General features: G+C 38.5%; 1 protein-coding gene across 1 annotated transcript in view; it reads left to right on the forward strand.

The window, feature by feature from the left end:
• Positions 1-16,174, forward strand: part of PPM1B (protein phosphatase, Mg2+/Mn2+ dependent 1B) — a 93,935-nt gene that overhangs the window by 872 nt on the left and 76,889 nt on the right. The window lies entirely within an intron of this gene.

Below are 16,174 nucleotides of genomic sequence, written 5' to 3' on the forward strand. Positions count from 1 at the left end.
GCAGAGGGGCGGGCCTGGCTCCTGGGTAGGCCCCTTCCCCAGCCGCCGCCTCCGCGCTCGGCCGAGGCTGGGAGAGGCTCGGGGCAGGGAATTTTACTTTGCTCCAACGCCTGGAAGTAAACTGCTTCACCCCCTGTTCTCTGCTTCAGACTGCGAGCATCTCTTTCACACCAAAGCACTGGGGCTAGGGCTACCCCAGGCTTTAACTCATCCCTTCCTGGATCATGCCTATTTGAAAACCCTACTTTTTCCATTTGTTTCCTCATCAGCTTTTGCCCCACTCTGCGCTCCACTTCACTTCCTTGTTAAATCTTCTATCTCCCTCTTCTTTCTATGCATCTCATCACCTCCTTCCTTAGTAGTTCTAAATCGCTTCTTTCTCTTCTCAGCTGACTCCGGGCTTCTGTTTCCTGCCTTCCCCAGTAATCCTCTTCGGATGTCATTCTTTTCAGCAGAGAAGTTTTTTAAATGAAACTTCTGCCATCAGTACCCCAAAACTTCCAGAGGCCCATTAAGAGTAGACTAACCAGCTTTAAATGGCAGATCCGTTTTTTCAGTAATTTAACTGAGTCCAATATCCTTTCAAAACTAGGTTGTATTCTTAAACGTTAAAAGTGAGAAAAATACCAAGGCAGTTTTAAAAAGGAGGGGCTCAATGAATGGTGGAAATAAGTTATTTCATTTTTTAAGTTGCCTGACCTTGATTGTCCGGTTTGGCAGATCTAGAACATTTGCCCATCTTATTTGGCAAAACTGCTTCTGAAGCATTTGATAGTCGGCCCAGAATCATCAGTATTCAAGTCGGCGTAAAAACAACGTGAAAACTTTAGAAAGAAGACATTAGAGGAACAACTAGGAAGCTGTTTTCATGAAGTCCCAGTTAAAGACCTTTTAAAATAGGCTCCACATGTTTAATGTATCAAAATAAAGTTGGCAGGAGGCTTGTAAAAGGATTATTTAGGAATTTGTGTAGTCTTAGTGATATGTAGCTATTTTGGGAAAAACATTCTTTTTCTGTTAACACACGTTTACAACTGTGATGTGAGAATTACTGAGGTTTATTGCGGGATTAACACAGGAACTCATTTTATTTGAGCTACTGCACGGATGTAGAAGTGCTAAGTTGTCCAGGGTAGATAGTGGGAGTCCCTCTGCTCTGGGAGATGGAGCAGCGCGCCATCAACACTGCATGTTAATGGCCATTATTTCATTTACTTTCTCTGTTGTGCAATAGCTGAGTTCCTATTGTTGGCCTGCTTTTAAACAGAGCATTTCTAAATAAAAAGAGACAAGTTAGTCTAATTGTTATTATAGTCTTTTCCAAGTGGACAGGCTTTTAAAAAAAAGTAGGGTTGACGTTCTACTATTAAAGTGGTCATTTTTTTAAAAGAAATATCTTTGTAGGCCTCCTGAATGGGCAATGTGTTGTTTCAGTTGAACTTTCAAAATTTAGTATTTAGAACAGTGGTTTTTTTGTTGTGTTTTGTGTTTTTTTTGGGGGGGGGGTCAGGGGTAATCCTGATTTTTACTGTGCTTCATTGCTTCTCTCAGTGCCTTTTGTAAATGGGGGTTGTGTGTTTTTCTCTCTTCGTGTATTTTTGCTCTCATAAAGTTTTATCACAGTTTCTGCAGTGGCCTTTATATTGCATTATCAGCATGGAGTAGTGTTTTTATGTGATCGTCCGTACCCATTAGTTAAAATTTCCTCCGTTTTTTGTACATGATCCATGGAATTTGTTCTTGTTGTATTAATCTCTCAGAAGTGACCAGCAGAGCTCTCACCGCCTGTTTTCTCATACCAGGTGTCTGATTTCTGCGGAGACTCCAGGAATAGGTGAAAGCTTTTAAAGTTTTCTGATAGTCATGGCAATAAATATTACTTTATGTTATTCATTAACATATCATAATTACCAAATCCCCAGAGATTACGTCATCTGAGGGAATGGTAGGTATGTCTAAATAGCTGTGCTTCTAAGGATATCTGATTCACAAGTGGACAAGGGGGCAGATAAAGGTGTTCTTGTTGAAAGTTCGTCTTCCTGTAATGTACATTTTTTTCCCTATGATGCCCCTTTTTTTTTTTTTTTTTTATTTTTTTTTTTTTTTTTGGGGAGGGNAGCCACCCAGGCGCCCCTATGATGCCCCTTTTTTACGAAATTTTTTGAATTAAGATTTGATGCTGATAGACTGTCTCGTGGCATTCGTTGAAGAGTAGAATTTGCCATAGTGTGGCTTAAGGGATTGTGGAGATTCATTAAAAACTGAGCCAGTGGTGGAATGATTGTGAACATGCCCTTGTAAATGGGTTGGTAAACATTTCTTTTATTGCACATGATACTGAGAGTGAATTTTTTCCCCACACTCTCATTGGTGTTAGTTACCCATGCTGTCTACATTGTGTGAATATTTGTATATTACATGTAACTATTTTAAAGTATCTTGTGATACTACCTAGAATAGAGAGTACTTAAGTAGTGTAATTCCATCTCTGGTGGTGTTTCATAAGAAATTAATAAAATGAATATAAAGTTAACTCCTTAAAATACAGCATACGGTGTTTTACTGTTTCTGTGAAATATGCCTTTCACAGTTCACTGATTTTAAACAAAAATGAGCTGAGAAACAACTGACAGTGTCAGAATTAGAATAAACTTGTTTTCAATTCCAGAATTCAAATAGCAAAGTTTATCCAAGTAATACTCAGCATAAAATATGAAATTATGGTTAGCAGGAAGAGAATTTGGGGGATTATGGTTATTTCTGGATATCCATCCCCCCCACGTTGTACTTGATTCTTTTTATTTTTTTTCTTAATGAACTAATTTCAGAATTTGGGTCAAAACGAAATAACATATTAGCAGCTTTAAAGTTTTACTGTAGAATATATTTTATATATCATAGCAGTAGAGTTGTGGATTAAGAGGACCGATTAGTTAGGGATAGGAGATAAAATTCTCAGAAACAAGGTAAACCCTGGAAATGTAACCTACGTTCCATCTCACTATCCTGTACTCAGACTGAACAGTGAAGGGAAGTAGGATGGATTTGGTGGAATACTGGGTTTCGTAGTTTTTGTATCAACTGTCATATACTGATCTAACAACTATAGGTGAAGAAAAAAGTACTTCATAATCTTTGTTTATCCTTGTTTTTGTTGATACCAAAACGTTGATTTAAAAGAAGATAACTTTTGATATTTTAGACTAATTTAAGTATGCTAATATCTCTAATTAGCCATTTTGGAATCTTTTTTTCAAAAGAAACATTTCTTTTTTTTTTTAAATTTTTAATGTTTTATTTATTTCTGAGAGAGAGAGACAGTGTGAGCAGGGGAGGGTCAGAGAGAGAGGGAGGTACAGAGTCTGAAGCAGGCTCCAGGCTCTGAGCTAGCCGTCAGCACAGAGCCCGATGCGGGGCTCGAACCCACAGACGGTGAGATCATGACCTGAGCTGAAGTCGGCTCAATCGACTGAGCCACCCAGGTGCCCCTCTTTTTTTTTTTTTTTTTTAAAGTTTTGTTTATTTAAGTAATCTCTACACCCAATGTGGGGCTCAAACTCACGACCCTGAGGTCAAGAGTCAAATGTTCCAGGGACACCTGGGTGGCTCAGTCCGTTAAGCATTAGACTTTTGACTTCTGCTCAAGTCATGATTTCACTATTCATAAGTGGCTCTGGGCTGACAGCTGGCCTACTTGGGATTCTCTCTTTCTGCTTATGTACCCCACTCGTGAATGTGCATGCTCTCTCTCTGCCTCTCAAAATAAATAAACTTTAAAGAAAGAAGTCGAATGCTCTGACTGAGCCAGCCAGGCGCCCCTCAAAAGAAACATGTCTAATGTGGTTTAACCTCTTTGTGTAGATTTGACTTGAATTACACTTTTCAGTGTTTAAGCTATATCTTTTCCTTCCCCCCAAAGAAAACCACCAGTAGACTAACTTGAGTGGTTTGATCAGGTAGTTGAACCAGTGTTATGATTAAAAAAAAATGTTATAACTTCTTGACGTAATGAAGTTTTCCTGAAGTGTAGTGTACATACTATAGTTAATTTTCAGATTTTATAAAGATCAAGAGATTCCGTTTTTAGCATCATCTAACAACCTTGGAAACAAATAGCATAAGGTAGCTCCTCCTCCTTCGTTTTAGTTTTCATTCAGATTTCAGGGTGTTTTATTTCTCCCTTGCAATTTGATATTAAATAACAGACCTAAACATTTTGTTCTGAATTATGGTAAGTCATGACACAGAGGAGTTCTTAAGTAAGTATTTTTCTTTTTTAACTGCAGCTAACTTGTGACCACATCTACAATATCTTATTATTTCTTGGCATAACATACACCTTTTATAATGATACCCTTTTAATAATTTACTTAAGTTCAAGAACCCAGTAGTTTAACAATCAATTGTGGTATTTTAATTTGTCCCTATATTTAGACAAATTTAACATGGTTTGTTAACATTTAAAGCACAGTTTACAAATTTAAAGCTCTTTTTCATTTACTAAATTGTGTGTGTGTGTGTGTGTTTTAATTTATTCTTTTTAAGTAGGCACCACACCCAACGTGGGGCTTGAGCTCATGACCCTGAGATCAAGAGTCACAATGTTCTACTGACTGAGCCAGCCAGGCTCCCCTCATTTACTAAATAGTTTAATATTAACTTACTAAAAATGGACTCAGAAGTGTTTTTTTGGGAGTATGTTGAAATATCAATATTACATTTATTGGCTTTAAGTTGATTTCTTTCTGAAATCTAAAGACCTTGAGATTTGGAAACATAACCTTTATTGAAAAGTTTGTTTTACATCCCTTTGAACAAAAGACTATTAACATGGTCTGATATTTAAAGGAGAGAGATATTTAAAGGATATGAAGGTTGGAAGACTTCCATTGAAGGTTAAGGAGCTTGTCGTACTTTTATTATTTTNATACTTTTAGAGATGGGACCAGTTATTGGCAGTGGTGCAGGCAGGATAGACTGGTCTCTATATTGCTGTGCTTTTCGTCTATACAGACTGTCCCCCACTTCAAAATAGGTTGTGGATGATAAGTACATTTGTATGATAGAAACATGAAAAACCTTTTGCTTTGTGGAAAACTGTTTTTCTGTTTTTCAAATGTGGTCATATTATCAGGTTTAATCATATGTGTAATAGAAGGAAAAAACCCTCAATGAATAGATTTTGTGTGATAGTGCACACCTGCGAAGCAAGTTTGATAAAGGATAGAGTAATTTGTGAAATTCTAAAGAATTTCAAAGCACTTTAAAGCTTGAGAGTAATGTCCCTGATCCTTAAGTCTAATTGCATTTAATTTTCTTGATGTAGGTATGTGTGCATATACTCTTTTAACATTGAAAAGGGGGTAGTTAATAGATGTTCTCACAACTAGGAGAATCTCCAGAGTGTCCATATTGCTTATGGGTCATTTAACTTACCTTGACAAAAGAATTTTTCTTTCCCCCTTCTTATTAAAGCACTCAAGTCGGAGTTAATGAAGGGTGTTATCTATTAAATGCAGGTGGCCCTTAGTCCCTTACGAAAAGGAAATGGTGAACTCAAAAACAACTCTAAATGATAGAATGTATGGGAGACCAAGTTCAGATATGAGCGGCTTCCCATTACTTTTACTTACTCTAGGCTACCAACCCACTGAGAAGTAAAGAATTCCACGTAGTTTAATAGCTTTGAGTTGATAGCCACCCCACCCCCAACCATTATTTTGGCATTCCCCGAGTGCCTTCCAATATGCAAAGCATCATTCCTGGCTGGAGGTAAATTCCCTGCCCTCGTAGATTTTACATTCTGATGGCACACACATGTCCTCAGTTTACATTACAACTGTGCTCTCTTTGTGGATGGCTGAAATTAGGAGTGGAAAATTTGGGCTGTATTGTGTTTTCTCTACTACACTTAGAAGTCATGATTAGAAAAAAAATTATGATTAGAGCTTTACTTTTTTTTTTTTTTTTTTTTAAAGTGAGCTCTACACCTAATGTGGGGCTTGAATTCACGACCCCGAGACCAAGGTCTCATGCTCCCCTGAGTCAGTCAGGTGCCCTTAGAACTTTAATATTATTAACAAAAGAGAGGGAAGAAAAGAAAAGAGGGAAGAAGAGTTTTTCTGTAACTAGACAAAAACTGATACATGGAAAGAGGAAGTAGAAAGGGGGAAATATTGTAGCAAAGTTTAAGAGGTGAGTCAAGGGAAAAGAGATCCCGCTAGAAGCTGGTGCCTTCAGGTGCTTACATTTACTGTCCAGCCTTGGATAGATGAGTTGCTAGACAGGAAAATGGGAGAAGGTAGGATAATAGGAACAGCGTAAACAGGACTTGTTAACAAGATTGGTTTGAGTAACTTGCAGTGTACCTCTAAGACAGATGTGGTCATTTGTGTTTAGAAAAGACCCTCTTGCTGCTTTTGTTCTTTTGTGAGTATATCGGAAACATGAGTGATTGGCCTTTAGTGGCTGGAAACACTGTCACTGATTCGTTTTTTAAAAAGTTTATTCTATTCATCTTTGAGAGAGAGGGAGAACGGGGGTCGGGAGCAGGTAAAGAGAGAGAATCTCAAGCAGGCTCCATGCAGTCAGTACAGAGGCTGACGTGGGGCTCAGACTCACAAACTGTGAGATCATGACCTCAGTAGTTGAACCGCTAAGCAGCCGAGCCACCCAGGTGCCCCTGTCACTGATTTGTGACTGCTACTTCTGTTTTCTGGTTATTTGACAGTTCTTTTGAAGATAGCTGATGGAGCCAATCTGTCTCTTTAGTTTATTGCGCTAAACTTGGTCTATGTATTTGTTACTGCTTCCCTTATTAATTCTAAACGTGTGATGTATACCTTGAAGTTGTGCCTTTGTTTTTCCTGCATGGTAAATTTCTGCATGAGGGTATCTCACTGCACTTAGATATGAAGCAGGCGCTTATTTTTCTACTTTCCCTTATGTACCTTTTCTAGTGATGATCCAGTTTGGTAAAGATGTCTCTTCTACAGTTTACTCAACCATTGCACACTTATGAGAAGCAGGAGAGATCTTTGATCTTTGTTTTCATTTTAATACATAATGGTCTTTTGCTTTCATTTGTGAGGCATTGAGTCAGACCCTCATGTGATCTCGCTTGCTGCAGTGAATTGAGATTTTTTTTTATTTTAAAGCAAATCAACTTGTGTTTATTTCAGTGCCTCAATACAAAAATGAACACTGGTTCCATTCATGACCTAAGAGACTTCAGTTATAGTGCCCAAATTAAGCCCTCAAATTACTAGTTTCACTGTTAATGTATTTTGGTAACTGTATCACTTATCAAAATGCTGATGTGCAGAGGAATTTGAACTCTGAGTATATTAAATTCAGTGCTCTGAGTCAGAGCAGGTTCACTGAGCTGTTTAACTTTTGGAAGTATGTGCCTATAGTTTAGGTTAAACAATGAAGCCTTACTTGATGTCTAAATTATCTCTTGTAACGGGTTTCATTTATATGGTAGAGAATTTTATTGAAGCCTTGGTGATTGAAGAGCCGAAGTGTGAGGATGGAGTTTCATTTCTTTCTTGTCATCTGTTCGGGAGTCTTTTGAAGTAAAGTGTGAAAGTGAAATGATAACTTTTGGCTTAGTATATAGAATAGCTTGCAGTTATACCCTCCCTTTCTTTGTTTTCTTCTTATGCAATCTAACTAGTTTGTAAAGGAAGTGGAGGTTTGGGAGGATTAGTGATGATTTAGATTGGATTATTGCTCTTATCCTGTACCTAGAGTCTTTTTCTCAGTGATATGTCTGTGTTTTAGGTTCAGGTTTATTGCTCTTCTCTTGTGCTTTTGGTTTGTGTTGATTTTTCTGCCTCTGTGTGTGCTTACTTGATTTTTATTTAAGTACAGGGTGGCCACCAGGTCTGGGAACAGATGCGTCCACCGTACGTGGTTAGTCAGTGTTACAGTATAGAATATTAAAATAATACCTCTGTTTTCAGACTTTATGATCGCCCTACAGACCGGAATTCTTGTAGGTGTGTCTTTTGTTTTTGTTCAGGCATATATTGCATGGGCAAATTATGGAGTCAAGTATAAGGTATATTTTAAATAGAAAGGAGAAGAGTTGCATAGTTAATTTCAGAGAGCTAGCTGGAATAAGATTGCTTCTGCATTTTTACAAGGACTGAAAACCAGTCTAACAAAAGTATGACATTTAATGGGTTGTCAGAAGATGCCATGGCTAACAAAGTTTGGGAGATGCTGTATAGCAGTAGCTTCAGGAGTAGACCAGTTGAAAAATGGTCAGAGAGGTTGGCTAAATGGTGATGACATTAGGAGGCCATGTTTTTTTAGGCCTTAACTCTATTATTTCAGAGTAATGCCTTGATAATCATAAAATCCTTCTTAATCACGTGTGAATGAAAAGCATTCTATACCCACAGATCTAGGTGAGAATTACTTGTTCACACATGTGCATGAGACATCTCATTTAGGTATACATTTCTGAGTTTTTGCTACTTTATGCATTTAGTTAATGCTGCAGTTTACTTGTGTATGTTTGTAAGTGTTCATTAGGTGTAAGAAGGCTTTATACTTGGAGCAGATTATGCTTCTGGAAAAAGCTCCAGAAGGAGGAGGAGGATTGGGAGCATTGACTCTCAAGTCAGACCACTTGGGTTTGTATTGCTGTCCCACCACTCCGTAAATGGCTGACTTAAAGCAAGTTACTTAATGTTTCTAAACGTCAGTTTTCTCATTTGTAAAGTGAATGGTAATATATGTATAACTTTTTCAAATTTTATTCTTATTTTTTTAAAGATTTTAAGTAATCTCTACACCCAATGTGGGACTTGAACGAATAACCTTGAGATCAAGAGTCGCATGCTCTACTGATTGAGCCAGCCAGGTGCCCCAGATGACTATATATTTTATAACATTGTTAGATTGAGACAGTCATGTAAAGCCATTGCTATAGAGCCTGGCACATATAATCACTACCATCGGAGTACCTTCTGTTATTGCTGTTATTACTACTACGACTACTACTGTTTCTGGTACATGATAAATGCTAAGTTGAAAGAGAACCTAGGCAAAAGACACGGTTTAGGGTTCCCATAGAAACTATTTTTCTTAATGTTTATTTTGGGGGGGGAGGGGCAGAGAGAAAGGAGACAGGATCTGAAGCTTCTGCTGCCAGCAGAGAGCTGGATGCAAGGCTCTAACTCACGAACCATGAGATCACGCGTGACCTGAGCCAAAATCGAGTCCGATGGCTTAACTCACTGAGCCACCCAGGTGCCCCACCTGTAGAAACTATTAATGGTTCTGTGACTTCATGAGTTACTTATTCTTTCCAGGATTTAGTAGTTTTAATCTGCAATATAATATTTTTACCTGAGTTAAGGCAGAGGGCTGGACCTTGTATCTTGAGGTCCTTTTGACTCTAAATTAATCCAGAGGGCAACAATTGTGTTAGTTTTGCTGCTCTGTCCATGTATCTATATTGTGTCTGTAAGTACCTGCTGAGTAAAGGTTTTCATAGAAACAGTATCTTTTAATGAGAGTAGCCTAGGGAGTAGGAAGAGAGGAGAGAGGTTCGCATTCTTTCTCAAGGGCAGGATGCCTAACTTGTTAAAGGTATGAACACAAATCTGTTTAACTTTTATTTAGTAATTACTATTGTCTGCTAGCATTAGGCACTGTGGAGAACAAAGATTATTTGAATCTGTCTGGGGGAGTGAGGAAAGGAATAAAATGTACATGATTAATTATACAAGGTAATAAGTAAAAATGCTATGAAAGAATTATAGGTATATTTTGTATATTTAGAACCTTTTTAGAACGTATAAAAATCAAATGGCAGTATAGAGTATCTTGTAATTGTCTTGCTCTGGTTTTAGAAAGCAGATGCTTGGAAAACATCAAGGTCATGAACTTTAGAAGTTTTTTGGGGGGGGCCAAATTTGATACATAACCTTGAGAACTCAAGGGGAGACTTAAAACTAGTATTTGTAGGGGAGGTAGATAAATGCAATTTAATAAACTAACAATCAATGCATTTTTGCCTTTTTATTGGGAAAAATTCTTTTGTAGAAGCACAGTTGACATCTACTGCTGTACTAGTTTATGAACATTCTTAATCCTACAGAACATTGTCGTGGTACACTGGGTACCTCTATACCCACTACTTAAATTCAACAGTACTTATATTTTTACCATACTTGCTTTATATAATCTTTGCTGAACATTTCAAAATAAATTGTAGATACCGTGTTACTTCACCCAATACTTAAGCATGAATCTACTCCCCCCAGGTGTCATTTTCTTCCTAACCACAATATTGTCAGCATACATAACACGGTTGTCTAATCCCCAGTCCTTATGCGGATGTCCCCAGTTGGGTCAGAAACGACTCACATAGCTTTTCTCTTCGTCACCAACATCCAGTGAAACATCATGCATTATTGTGCTGCATTTGCTGTTGTGTCTCAATTCTCTTTAAAATTTAAGCATTACTTAAAAAGTAACCCCTCATTTTGAAAAGACTGGTTATTTTGTAAACATTTCTTTGAGGTCTTGTGTAAAACTTACTCCTTTGTCTTCTGTAAGCTCTTAAATTAGAGCTAAAGACTGAGTTAAATTCAGGTTAAAACATTTTCCTCGGGCTGCTTGGTAGGTGATGCTGCTTCATCCTTTGCATTGAGAGGCACAGGGTGCCTGATTGTGGGGCTAAGTTTGATCACAGGTGAAGTTGGTTGATCACAGGTGAAGTTGGTGATTGCTAGATAGCCTCATGGACAAGTAACATTTTCCCCTTGGTGATTATCAGGTATATCTTGGCATATTTTGTTACCATGAAAATCCATTTCTCCTTCAGAATTTTACTGGATTTACTGATTTCTCTTGCTTTCCTTTTTTCTTTTTTCCTTTTAAGATTTTGAGTTATCTCTCCACCCATTGTGGGGCTTGAGTTCAAGCCCCAAGATCAAGAGTTGTATGCTCTACTGACTAAGCCAGGCACCCCATTATTTCTTTTTTATAAATGGATCTAGGGGCACCAGGGTTGCTCAGTTGGTTAAGCATCTGACTTCAGCTCAGGTCATGGTCTTGCTGTCTGTGGATTTGGGCCCTGCATCGGGCTTTTGTGTTGACAGCTCAGAGCCTGGAGCCTGCTTCGGATTCTGTGTCTCCCGCTCTTCTCTGCCTCTGCCCCACTTGCACTCTGTCTCTCTCTCTCAAAAATAAACATTAAAAAAAAAAATTAAAAGAACAAAATGATGTATCTAGACAGGAGTCACCCAACTGTGGCTCGTTGGCCAAATTTTGTCTCCTGCCTGTTTTTGTAAATAAAGTTTTATTGGAACATAGCCATGCTCATTTATTTACATATTTTCTATGGCTGCTTTCCCACAGCGATAGCAGGTTGAATAGCTGTGACAGAAACCATATGGCTCTGCACAGCCCCAAATATTCACTTTATGGTTCTTCAAAGAAAAGTTTTGCTGACCCCTGATTTAGTATGTATATATTGTCCCCTTTTTCTCATTGTAGTGGCAGTAGTGGTATAAAAGTGGTGTTTATATATTTGTTGTTCATATAATAGTTGTTTATGTGTAGCTTTTGCTGCATCCTGATGTTTTTCAAGGTATAACTGCTTTTAACATGGTGAAAATTGTGAAATTTTTGCTGATGTCTCCAAATCCGTAAAGTATGGTGTTGTACACGGTCCATGCAATCCTATGTTAAGCACACAGTAATATATCAGATATAAAAAGTTATGAAGAATAATGAACACCAGAGTACCCACTATTCAGCTAATTTAGGACATAGGATACTCCACCGTACTTGAAGCCCTGAATTCAGGCACTCTCCTGAATTTTGTGCCTGCCTACCCTCACATACATGATCTCCATGCATGTATCTATGTCTAAATAGCCTGTACTGTTGTTTTAGGAGATTTTGGGAGTTTTTGTGCCAGATTATATAGGGAATTCTTTTTTTATACAGTTTGCTTTTTTTACTTAATCTTCTTGCAAGGTTCTTCCTGCTTACTCTCTTCCTCTCTTTTTAATAGTATTGCATATGTATTGTGTAGTATTCCGTTGTATGATTATAACATACATTTTGTCTAGTCTCTTTGGATGGACATTTGGATTATTTTTGTAATATATATATTTGTAAATATATTTGTAAACAATAGTGCCAAAATGTAATTTACATGTCTTTGGTATATATACGTGAGGGTTTCTCTAGAGCATATACTTAGGGGTGTAATTGCTGAATTGTAGGCTTTTTTCACTGTACGACCTACTTAGGTATTTCCACAGTTCTCTCCAACGTGGCTGTAGCAATTTATGCTCCCACCAGTGGCATACAGAAGTTTCTGTTGCTGTGTATCAATGTCTGTGCTGCCCTGTGTAAATATAATATTGGCCGTACGTGTAACTTAAAATTTTCTGGTAGCCACGCTAACCAAAAGGAGCAGGTGAAGGTAATTATAGAATATTTTATCTAATATATTAACATTGCAGTAAGTAAACAATAACAATTAATGAGAGATTTTTGCATTCTCTTTTATTCAAACTTTGAAATACGGTATGTATTTTTTTATCCATAACAGTGTATCTCAGTTTGGATTAGCCATATGTGGCTACTAGCTGCTGTATCAGCCACATATGCCCTTGTCTGCATTTGGTATTGAGAATTTTTCTTTCTTCAGTCCAGTGAGAGAAGCACTGTTTTGTTGTGACTTTAATTTTACATTTTCCTATAGCTAGTGTGGGTGAACATTCTCATGTATTTGGTGGCCATTTGAATTTCTCTGTGTATTTGCTAGTATCATTTGCCCTGTTTTTGTTTTCTTTTAAGTTTTTTTTTTTTTTTTTGAAGTGTGTTCATTTTGAGAGAGAAAGATCGCAAGCAGGGAAGGGGCAAAGAAAGTAGGCAGAAGAGAATCCCAAGCAGGTGCTGTGCTATCAGTGCAGAGCCTGGCACAGGAGCTGAAACTAAGAGTCCAGTGCTTAACCTACTGAGCCGCCCAGGAACCCAAGATTTTATTTTATTTTATTTATTTTTAAATTTTATTTAAATTACAAATTTAAATTACAAATTAAATTACAAATTTTATTAGTATTAGTTTTTTTAATTTACATCCAAGTTAGTTAGCATATAGTACAACAATGATTTCAAGAGTAGATTCCTTAAGGCCCCTTGCCCATTTAGCCCATCCCTCCTCCCACAACCCCTCCAGGAACCCTCTGTCTGTTCTCCATATCCAAGATTTTATTTTTAAATAGTCTCTACACCCAGCGTCGAGCAGGAAGTTCTAATTCTGAGATCAAGAGTCTCGCGCTCCACCAACTGAGCCAGCCAGGTTCCCGATGCTTTTTGTTTTGTTCTGTTTTTTTTTTTTTTAAATGGCAAAATCTTTTATACATAAATATAGGCCTTTTAAGAAAGCAGAATGCTGCTCTTTTTGTTCATTGTATTTAAGAGGTTTTAGGGATTAATTAGAGGGCGTGTCTATAAAATGACACAAACATTTTAGCGGTGCCTGACTGGCTCAGTCAGGGGCGTGTGTGACTGTTGATCTCAGCGTTGCGGGTCCAGGCCTCACGTTGGGTGTGGAGATTGCTTAAAAGTAATATCTCTAAAAATCCCCCAAACCCTATTTTAACCTAAAGGCAGTTTAAAATAACTCCCAAAATGCCTGGGTTGAATAAATGCTTGGAAGGGTCGTCCTTGACTGGTAATATGGGAGATGGGGNTATGCATAAATATAGGCCTTTTAAGAAAGCAGAATGCTGCTCTTTTTGTTCATTGTATTTAAGAGGTTTTAGGGATTAATTAGAGGGCGTGTCTATAAAATGACACAAACATTTTAGCGGTGCCTGACTGGCTCAGTCAGGGGCGTGTGTGACTGTTGATCTCAGCGTTGCGGGTCCAGGCCTCACGTTGGGTGTGGAGATTGCTTAAAAGTAATATCTCTAAAAATCCCCCAAACCCTATTTTAACCTAAAGGCAGTTTAAAATAACTCCCAAAATGCCTGGGTTGAATAAATGCTTGGAAGGGTCGTCCTTGACTGGTAATATGGGAGATGGGGTGTAGGTTGATTGCTTGATACTTAAGGTAAACAGTACTTTGTGTATGTTTCTTTTTTTTAATTTTAACTTAAAAAAAAATTTTTTTTAATTTTAGAGAGTTAGCATGCACGTGAGGTGGGGAGAGGGGCTGAGGGAGAGAGAAAGAGAGAATCCCAAGCAGGCTCCATGCTCAGCACGGAGCCCGATGCAGGGCTCAGTCCCACCACCCTGGGATCATGACCTGAGCCAAAATTAGAGTCAGAGTCTCAACCAGCTGAGCCACCCAAGTGCCCCTGTGTATATTTTTTTTCTTCTACACATTCCTCCCTTTGCTCAGTTTAGTCTTGCTCTTTTCCTTAACTCTAAGCCCAAAGACCCTTAGGAACAGCTAACCTGAGTGGATTCTGGTATAGAGCCAAAGATGTTCTCAAGAAGGGCTTATTAAAGGGCTAGACTGATGTGGGGATTGGGGATGCTTAATGTGGAGCATCTGGAAACAAACCAAGTGATAAATTCATTAGTCTACCCTCTGTCTGTAGTAAGTGGGTGTGATTGACTGGGTGCTTTAAATGTGAAACACTAAAAGTAGAAAGACTGGAAATCACCGTTGAAATGGCCCTGTTGTCAGAGAGTTTACACAGGCATTGGGGACAGTGACAGAAATACAGCTCATGTCTAAGATGGACGGATTCCTGAGGAAGAAGTACATGGGCATGTGGAGGTTCTGGTGCATTGTGGTAGCAGTGATAATGAGATTTCCTAACAGGCTGGCCAACTACATCAGTAACATGCTAAGTAGGAACTTAAGCTCCATGTGTGAGCAAAGCCCTTGAGGAGAAATTTAGTCATCGTGGTGGAATTAGCCATTCCTGGAAATGTTGGTTGATTTGGAAAGTAAAAGCAATAAAAGATAGGAATCATAAACACAATTAATAAAATTACTTTAAACATTTAAAAAATTGCTGTAAATAAGAGCTGCTTGTCCTTAATATATGTTACAGTAGATGACAGAGGTTAATCAGTGTTCTAGTAGACTTCTGGGTCTCTGCCAACATAATATTTTTGTGAACTTTGGAATGGTTGGCTAGGATATCGTTTCGCAAAGAAGGATCTTTCTAACTCCACATGTGTTTTGCTTAGTACGTGCTAGGTGTCAGAGACACAAGTTAGGGTAGGAAGGCAAACATGTCAAAAGAAATATGGATGACTGCATAGGGGCGGTGAGGGGCTGGGATGAAGGGTTGCCGATGGTGACAAAGAGGTGGTATTATTTCTTAGGCACCTTGAAAGATTTGGTTAGTTCCCTGCAAGAAGACAGGACTACTTCGGTGGGATTGAGAATGATGTTCTTGGCCCATGTAAGGCCTAGCCGGGGCAGGTTATAGAGGAAGATTCCAGACTGGATGTTTTGTACTCAGTGTCTCTTGGGGAGTGGAAGGCCGCTAAATCTTCTTGGGATGTTTTAGGGGAAATGAAGCTGGTGGTAATCTGCAGGGTCGAATCAAGGAAGGGAAGGTTGAAGTGAGGGAGACCAACTAGGAGCAGTTAGATAATCCAGACAATAAGTGATGATGTTCAGCATTAGGGTGGAGGATAAGAGAAGCACTTAAAGGGGGCGATTTGATGGAACATAATGATTTGGTGTATCTCTGAGTGGATTTATAGAAAACATTTATGGTGTCTAGCCTGAGTTACTAGAAGAATTATGAATAGGGAGATTAATAGATAGTTAGGTTGGCATATGAAGGTGGTTTGGGTGCACAGGTGAAGGTTTTGGTTATGTTCTGTTTGAAGAGATATGTAGAGCAGCCAAGCTTAATGAGTAAAAATCTGAGAAATCAGTATAGAAGGGGTAGCTGAGGGGCACCTGGCTGGCTTAGTTGGTAGAGCATGTGACTCTTGATCCTAGGGTTGTAAATTCGAGCCCTATGTTGGGTGTAGATACTACTTTAAAAAATAAAATATGAGGGGCACCGGGGTGGCCCAGTTGGTTGAATGCCTGACTCTTGATTGGGTCATGATCATAGGGTCATAGGATCGAGCCTTCATTTGGGTCTTCACTGAGCTGGAGCCTACTTGGTATTCTCTCCCTCCCTCCTTCCCTCTGCCCTGCTCACCACTG

This window comes from Crocuta crocuta, unplaced genomic scaffold, assembly GCF_008692635.1.
Source record: "Crocuta crocuta isolate KB4526 unplaced genomic scaffold, BGI_CrCroc_1.0 scaffold118, whole genome shotgun sequence".
NCBI lineage: Eukaryota > Metazoa > Chordata > Mammalia > Carnivora > Hyaenidae > Crocuta > Crocuta crocuta.